Here is a 9,642-nt window from a genome sequence, read left to right on the forward strand (position 1 = left end):
ACAATGGATATTGAAAACAATTTCATGCATGTTGTCTGACAGTTGCCATCAATATCTCTGCATATATTCAGAAAGACATCACATTTACTATTGTTTCTATTCAATTAACATGTAAATAGATTGGAAGCAGATGGTATAGGTGATCTGGTACCCATTAAAATGGGATGGCATATACTTTAGAGAATGAATTTCAAAATATCATAATAAATTACATTTATATGCACATTTATATTTATTTTTAAAATACTGTAAAATATTTCTGTAAAAATGAGCCCTTGTTTCCATTATTTTTTTAATTCCAAATCACAATAATGTGTAACTACCACATATTAAACACTAAATCAGTTCTACTGAATATAGATTTTTAAAAAATATTTTCAATGCAGAAATAATCACACAAATTACAGGAAAATGAAATGCCTTAATATTATTGAATAGCAGCCTAATGCTTTCATAAATACTTGATTTGTTTTTTCTAATTTTGTTTAAAAATATTTAGATCTAGGGAAAGGTATTTCAGAGCAGTAGGTGAAGCCCCAACTTGGGATGCTTGCAATTCTATACCAGAGTGCCGAGCTTCCTCTATGTCCACCATTTCTACTAAACCTTCCTTCTAGTGTGCATTTCAGGAGTCAGTAGGTGATTTCCAAACACCTGTGCCCCTACCAAATGTGAATCATTCATGAGGTTTCCACCTTATGTCTTTAAACTGGACTGGCTCCAGTTGTTGTGGGCATTTTTGAGGTAAACTAACACTCTCCCCCCTCTCCTCCTCTTTCTCCTTCTCTGTCTCACTCTCTCTTCCTATACCTCTCTTTTTCTCTACCAGCCAACCTTTCAAATATATAAAATGAACAAACAAAAATGTTCATAACTGACTCATTTTGTTGTGATCCTACTTTGAAATGTATGTCTCCAATTCTTATATGAATCTTTTAGGACTCTATTTTTAGTTGCTTTCAATAAGACAAAAAGTCTTAAACATACAAATGAAGGCTCTCGCCTGATGGCATCTATTTAATAAATGACAAAGCAATGACTCAAATTGCTAATCTGAATTAAGATGTGACTCTATACCATACTACCTCAACTATAGCACCAACCTAAGCAAATTTCAGCACAAACATTCATGGATTTTGGTCATATATGCCTTGAATAGCTGCTTTATTTTTTATTTCTTTTTGTATAATTCATATTTATTTCGTAGAGAACCATATCGCTACGCAAAAAATGCTTTAGTAGTGCAGATGATATCATAAAATTCTTTTTACTTTCTGTGTTAATAAGAACAATGAACACCTGATTAATGGGTATATCTAGGAAGATCTACGAATCCTGCCATTATCAGGCATACTTCTGCATCAAAACCACAAAATTTTCACCATAAGAAATAAATTTTTTTATAAATTTCTGTAGGATGACTGAAGGTCAGCTTTCAGTCTGATGGACAGTTTTGTTTTAAATTGTAGAACAGGTGAAATTTGCTCCTAGTTAGTTTGTATTTACGATATTTTTACTTGGTGGCTCAGGCTGAAGAGCAGGAATTGTCAGTGTTGATAAATGGAGCTATGCAGATGTAGTCACGGCTTACAAGTCATCTCCGTGTAAAGCCGTCTCACCAATACAGATTTTTTTCTGTGACTTCCTTTGTACAAAACAATATTAACAATCAGAAAACACCGAAGATGTTATGTTTGGGCTTCTGTATTCATGCCAGTACCTTTTGAATAGTTATTAGGATATCTTCTGGGCTCTCCTAGTAAGCCCAGAGGAGAGTTAGAAACCTAAAGAATGAAATGAGCAGACAAAACTTTGCCCTCTTTACCTATTCCGACATGGGTTTCCTACGTGGAGTACTTTTGAGTTGAAGAAGGGGGAAATGCTACACTTTAAAAAATGGGATCTGACATTTTAATTATGAGATAAATTATCTTCTGGGTCTTAACATCTAAGAATTAAAAATTCAGCTGAAAATCTTTGTCAGCATAATAAATAAATTAATAAACTTAGTGGGCAGGGGCAGTAGTTTTCTAGTTGTATCCTATGATCTGTGAAATGGTTAAAGTCATGTCTGTTCATAGGCATGAATAGCTACAGAGACATGGACTGAAAGCAAATCCTCAAGTTAGCAGATTTCATTATTTCTTCAATGTGAACCAAGTCCTTGATTATCTTTACTAATGTAAAAATACACAATTTTAAATTATGCAGCAAATAAAATTCCTAAATCTCTCTTTTTTTAACTCCAACAAAATAAATAATAAAAACACACATTCTAAATCTTTTCAATGCAATTCAAGTGTCTGAAATTTTGGGAGAGAATATGAGAGAAAATCATGCGAGCACTTTGGTAAACAAGCAATTTTTAGTCTTGCATTCTCAGGCTGGTTCAAAACCACTCAGTCCTCACCATGGAAATCTGATGTCTCTCTATCAGATAGTGTATGCGGAAATCAATTAGAGGTACAGGATAGAAAAATCTCTTTCTGACCAGCACTAAGTTCTGATTGCACACATCCTACAGTGCTCATCTGACACAGGCACACCTTACTGAGACAGGCATGAAATGCGCCAGATCACCTGGGTAAAGGAAAAATGAAAACAGTGCTCCTATCAGCTGCAATGCTGTTTGACTGACGATTGCTTCCGTGCTGCTGTGGGCAGGGCTTAAAGCAAGCTCACACAGCTCTTCATTTGCTGTAGAGAATGAAGCTATCTGGATGGCCTGGAGAATTGTCCTGTTGAGGAGTCGGTATGTGCTGGGTGACACTGAGATGGCAGGGACAGGTGGTAGTGGATGAATCAGGATGGGAAGAGTGAGGAAAAGTACAACATACCTTACTCAGCATTTTTTCTCAGACTGCCAGCCAAAAGAGGCTGACATTAGCTATGCTGCAGTGTAGAGAGGTTGTGAACAGAAGAAGCTGAAACAGTTTAAAGTCTTCTGTGACTAAACCTTAAGGAAGAGGACATGGAGCTGTTCTGCAAAAGATTAAAGTCCACAAATAGTAAAATATGACAAACTAAAATCAGAACTAACTCTCTTTCTCTCCCTCTCTCTCTCTTTCTCTCTCTCTCGCTCCTTCTTTACTCCTCCCTCCGTGTCTCTTCTCTGCTATGATCTTAGCTGCTATATTCATTTGAGTGAAAGCCTTAAAACTGAAAACATGGCTGAAAGAAACCAGTGGACCTCAACTAGGCACAGTTTCATTTTTACACCAATTTTTCTCTCAAATCAAGTGCTGTTCTCAATTGAATGAGAACTGCTCGAGTCCAATGCCGTGTCCATTATCCACAGTATTAAATTTTACCAGGCTATTAACACAGATGCCTTATTTCAGTTCTATGTTCTGGTCAAGGCCAGAAGGTAGAAAAATGAGAGTTTTGATATTGACAATAAGCACGTTCCAGTGAAAAGCAAAAACAGAAAATAATCCTCTTTTTTATTTGATATAATTCAGTGAATATTTTTCTTTTAATTGTTTGGCCATTGATTGAATTCTTTAATAGGCTGTAAATATCTATTCCTTGCTTTAGACTGATACTTTTCTTTTTTCAGTAAAGAGAATTTTTAACATAGTATTTACATTTACAGAGAAAACAAAATTTAAAACCATAGTCATGTGTTTGAATCATTTTTTTCACAAAGAAAAATATGCTGCATAGCTTCCCACACTGGGATAATAATGAACAATCAATAATACTAATCATTCTAATAGTACTACTAATTGATATTCTCAGTGATTTCAAACTTAAACTTTTTAGGTAGATGCAAAAATCCTTAAAAACATTCTCCATGAGAAATATTCCTTCTTAAAAAAACCAAAAAAATGTGTCATGAGTTTTTCCATCAAAGGAGTCAATACTGCCAGGTATTACCATCACATTCTCAACAATGTTGTCATGTTTTTGTAACATGAAATTAAGGAGCAATCACTCTGATGCCACTACTAGGATGAAAGAAATCAAATAGCTTAATAATGGTTATAAAGCACCAACTGGGAACATGATGTAGCTCCTTATGAGAAATCTGGGATCTGGGACCTAAGAATTTCCATGACCTGGCTTGATGTCAGATGTTACAAACCTCCCACATGAAGTCTCAGAAATCACAACCACACTGTCAGCTGTGTTTATCTAATCAAAGGTTTTCAAATGGCTATGTCAAAAGAAAACAAACGTGTCAAAAACAGTGTCTTCACCAGAATTATTCTAGACTTCTTGGTCTTTCAGTTGGGTCCTTATTTCACTGACTGAAACTGAGAAGGCATCTAAACAGAGTATAAATGCAACCAAGGAGGATTTTCTGGCTTGGAAATATTTCATAGGCATACACATACAAGCTTGCCCCTGAGCTGAGCAGCAGGTGGATCTTATCAGATGTGGACAACTGAGTTTGGACAATTTGTCCTCTAAATCATGATCCCAAATGAAGTTTTTTTCTTTACAGCATACCTAACCCCAGGTATCATTCTAGAGCAATGAAAACAATCATTGATCAAGATTGTTTAATGTTCTAAACAGAGTCTACTTGTAGGAAATGGAAAGATAGACAGTTTTGTGTGTGTGTGTGTGTGTGTGTGTGTGTGTGACCTAATTCTATTACAATGATTAAATTGTCCCTTTTTCTCGGCAATATAGAAAGAGGCTTTGCCATAAACCAAATGAGTATTCCACTCCCACTGACACCAGATTTTTTCATTACAACTCTAATCCATATTGTAACTGTCTTTGATGGCAGGACCCTCAACTTCATTAAGGTTAAAGGAGTTTAACTGTAGAAATTTGACCTACTGGTATTCTTAGAATAAGGTTTTTCTCTCTCTCTCCCTCTCTCCCTTCTTTCCTCCTCCCCACCATTTCTCCCTCAACGCTGCCACACACAAGGGCCAAAGCCAGGAAAAGAGCCTTCACTATCATCCCCATTAACCACAACCTGACTTAAGACATCTGGTCTCTAGAACCATGACAGCGTAAGTTGCTGTCAAGTAAACCAACTGGCCCATCAATCTTGTTGTAGACGCCTCGGAAGATTGGTAAAAACTGCTTCCCAAAGGACAACAACATAGAAAGGGACAATGTGACAGAATTTTCTAAGACATATTGGCATTAGGGAGGAATCAGCAGGTCTGTGCTTCAGAAATAGACCTTCTACATATGTCTTCAGGAGTTAATGTCACACAAATGGAACACATTAGGATCACTCTCTATATAAAATTGAAAAAGGTAAAGATTGTTATTCATTCATTTCTCTAATTGCGGCCCTTCTTCCAATTCAATGTCCTCTTCATTATTTTTTCTTTTTTATTTTTAAGATTTATTCATTTTTATTGGAAAGGCAGATATACAGAGAGGAGGAGAGACAGAGAGGAAGATCTTCCGTCCGATGATTCACTCCCCAAGTGAGTCGCAATGGCCAGTGCTGTGCCAATCCGAAGTCGGGAACCAGGAACTTCTTCCAGGTCTGCCACACAGGTGCAGGGACCCAAATCTTTGGGCCACCCTTGACTGCTTTCCCAGGCCACAAGCAAGGAGCTGGCTGGGAAGTGGAGCTGCCAGGATTAGAACCAGCGCCCATATGGGATCCCGGGGTGTTCAAGGCGAGGACTTTAGCCGCTAGGCCACGCCACCGGGCCCTATTTTTTCATTTTTTATGTCTTTTCTCCTCTTTTGTTCTTTTCCACCTTCTTTTTCATTATTCCTTCAACCTCTCTATCTCTGACCTATTAAAGCAGGTATTTTATGTTATTTTCTATAACAGTCATATACAGACACTGCATTAGAGAATGAAATGCTGAAACAAATGAAACACTTTGATTTAAACTGTGAGCTATTTCTAGTCTAAATAATAATGTAGATTTATTTTTATAATAATATTAGGTATATCCAACTCTACTTTACCCACTCAAACCAGAAAGTGAATTAGCGAGCACATAAACCCAGTGACTGTACTACAAATGCATTAGAAAATGAAAGTCTGTATGTGCATGTGTACATGTGTGCACATGCCAAAACAGGTTTAAGTTGGGAAAATGAAATCTCATGCATATATTGCAAATGAAGCACATGTCCCTTTTACTGAAATACTGATGACATCTTAATTACTGTGCCTGTATAGCGCTAGCAGTTCTTAGGTAATTGAAGAATTCAAATAAACAAACCAATTTCCTATCCATAACTAAAGTATTTGAGGACCAAATTTAGTTTTATATCTTGAATAAAGCCAAATGGTTAGGCAATAAAATTTCACTTATCAATTTTCCTAGAATAGGGAAATTGTCAAGGTGTTTGTCTCACTGGCTCTGTCTTCCAGATGTGAAGCACACTTTGCGTTTGAAACCCCCCAAGTCCAGCTAGCATCCAACATTCATGCTGGTTGGCAACACAGAGCCAAATGAGGATCTAAGTGATGAAATCATTTGTGTTAGCCATTCAGGGGCAACTTGTTACATATGATTATCACTACATCTAACTACTCTCCAGCTCTCAAATCAAATGACCTTCATGGAGAGTGATACAACATTATAAAGAGGTTTTTTTTTAAGTCATTTCCCTTTAATTGTAATAGAATTAACATGAAACATAATTCCCAACACAAAGGATCATTAATGCAAAAAAAAAAATCCTTTGCCTATGGTACTTGAGGTGTCACTTTACTAACCACACACAGTCTTGCTATGACTCTTAGATCTAGCTTGCAAATTGTCTTTAAAGGACACTGAATCTTTAAATTCTGTGGCCTTCAACAAATATGTATTCAACTATTCACAGCTGAGATGGTTAACTAAGCTTACAACAGACTTTGGGAAGGTTATTAGAAATAGCAAGGTAGCCTGACTCAAAGTATCATATTAGCATCTAAGTGGGTTTTATAGGTGTTGTTTAATGTAACATTCATTTCAACCATTCCTATGATGTTATTAAAAAGCTAATCTCATAGGCTTTCAAGCAACTAATGCAGTAATCAAAGATGCTTTTCAAATAGAAGCTTGAAATCATACTGAACTGCTCAATATATCTCATGCTAGCAACAATATATCTGACAATGAGACCACATTTTAAAATTTATGGAGAATTTTCAGACATCTTCTATCCTCAGTCTCTCACGAGGTAAAGTTGACATCACTGCCTTTCATTTTTAAGTTAAGTAATGTAAATTCTGGAGCATGTTTATAACAAGTACCAGAGAAAACTGCAGAGTCTGCCTGGCTGACTCAGAGCCCCAAATCCTCCATCGTTTCCAAACTTTCATCTATACATAAACAAAAAGATGTTCTATACACTTCCGCATTCTGGGTATTAATTACTTCAAATCTTTATGACACACAGAATCAGTACCATATTGCCAAATGGATGTGAAATCCCCCAGAAAACATGTTTGTTGAGTTGAATAAGCATCAGATACTGGTGCAGCCCCTATGCAGTTTGGAGATGCAAATGACAGGAAGAGCTGTGACTCTGGGTTATGCACAGTCACAATATCTTACCTTACTCTGTGCGGTCCATGAATAGTGATAAAACAATTTTGATTGCTATATTTTTTCATGGAGTACCCAAATTTTCTTTTGAAAAGGTGGAATCATCTTTTAAGTCACCTCTTACGCTATGTAAGAAGAACTAGAATACTCCTTTTTACAAGTGAAATTGTTAGGATAGGTGCTTGGAAAGTAGTTAAGACAGCACTTGGGACACCCAAACCCCATGTTGGAGTCCTGGGTTGTATCAAGGCTCTACTTGTGATTCTAGTTTTCTGCTTACATTAATTTGGAAGGCAGTAGATGATGGCTCAGATGCCGCAATCTACCAGGACCTGGATGGAGTTCCTAATTTCTGGCTTCTTTTTGACACACCTTTGGCTGTTGTGAACAATTCTGGAGGGAGATGGCAGACAGAAAATCTCTGTTTCTGTTTTTCTCTGTACCTCAGCCTTTCAAATATTTTTTAAAAAAAGAAGTAAAGAGAAAGGAGTTGTAAAACACAACCAAACAACTGCCAGCATCACCTTATTTAGAAAACAAAAATTTATTTGTACTCTATGTTCATATGAATTCACTTGGATTCAACAGAAAATAATACTTACTTAGTACAGATTGTGAATCTTAGTTTCGTATTTAAACTGAACTACAGTGTGTTTCTTGTTGAGGTTTCTGCACTGTGCTTCTTGTAACAGTCTTAAAATCTGAGCTTTCTGCTAATGACCTGGTAAGGCAGCAGAGGATGGCTCAAATCCATGGGCACCTACACCACCTTGGGAAACTCAGAGGAAGCTCTTGGCTCCTGACTTCAGATCATCTCAGCTCCAGGAATTGCAGCTATTTGGGGAATAAATCAGCAGATACACAAAAACAGAAATAAATCAGCAGATACACAAAAACAGAAATGAAAACTAGGAAAAGAAATTATTAATTAAAATGTAGCAGAAGAAAAAATCCTGTATCACAGCATTGTTATTTTAATAATTTTACCACATTTCATACTATGTAAGAATGCTTATATTTAATCAAAAGTCTATTTAAAATCTGCTTATACTGCCCTGAAGATAGTCATATGTACTTTTTAAGGTTTAGAAAATTCTACCAGGTACGAACACATGCTTAACACTCTGATAAAGTCAAAATGGAAATTTTGTCTGAAATTTTCTTCAGTACTTCCCTCAGAGATCAAATCAGCGCCAGACTTTCTTCCATGTAACATCTTCCGTGTCATCCTTTAATGTGCAGCTGTGATTTTTCCTTTATTTAATGAATCCTACTCAGGGTCTTATTTACTGATGCCACCTGAGAGAAAAGGTATGAAGACACAGGGTTTTTTAGCCATTCTTGGCTCAGAATCCACCTTTCAACATTTGTAACATATGGGCACTGTCAGCTGTTTAAGATCATATCCATCTGCCTCAGATGCTGAAAAACCTGCAGGGAAGTTGGATGTTTCTTTGCCTTAGAGTTTGAGTGTCATGAAGTGATAGATATTTATGAATGCAATATAGGACCTTTGATAGTCCCTTCATTTCACCTTAACCAAACTGGGTGTAATAATTTATGTTTACATTTTGCTCTTCAATATTTGCTGAAATGCACTGAAAATAGAGCAAATTTCTCTGAGTATTCTTCACTTCCAGGAACTGGAATTCTACACATCCTTAGATATTTAGTTAAATCCTGAATTTAACTGCAAGTGAAAATAAACACCAGATATGGAAAAAATCATTTTGTGCCAAAGATCCACTATAAATATTATCACAATAAATGGGCAGATTACTCGTGAGGACTGAAAAGGCACGGTCTGTAGCTCCCCATCCATGAAAGGTAATCACCGTAAGCAGCAGGTTGTAAGAAGACAATCACAGGTTGACCTTTTCAAGAAATAATTTATGAGATTTACTCAATCTCAAATCATTGAGAAAGTAACAGCAAGAATGTCATACTTGTTATATATTCAATGAGTAACCTAAATATGCAAGCATATTTAGCCACATTATGATATTGAGTAGCCACTGTGATAGACACAAAAACACATAACCATGCACTGATATTCCTTTAAGTCAACCTACATACTCACTATGTCTCATCACACTGCTTAATTCACATCAAGCAGCATTCAAGGCAGTGACCCATCTACCCAAGAGCTCTAAATATCAACTCA

The 9,642-nt window shown here is 36.4% G+C and overlaps 1 long non-coding RNA gene across 1 annotated transcript; it reads right to left on the reverse strand.

Annotated features, from left to right (window-relative positions):
* Positions 1-1,362: 1,362 nt before the first annotated feature.
* LOC131481647 (uncharacterized) lies at positions 1,363-8,313 on the reverse strand. Its single transcript, XR_009246472.1, has 4 exons — positions 8,081-8,313; positions 7,759-7,921; positions 2,838-2,982; positions 1,363-1,645 (listed from the first exon to the last, which is right to left on the reverse strand). It is a non-coding gene; the product is annotated as an uncharacterized LOC131481647 (long non-coding RNA).
* Positions 8,314-9,642: the final 1,329 nt, after the last annotated feature.

Source organism: Ochotona princeps, chromosome 1 (genome assembly GCF_030435755.1).
Source record: "Ochotona princeps isolate mOchPri1 chromosome 1, mOchPri1.hap1, whole genome shotgun sequence".
Lineage (NCBI taxonomy): Eukaryota > Metazoa > Chordata > Mammalia > Lagomorpha > Ochotonidae > Ochotona > Ochotona princeps.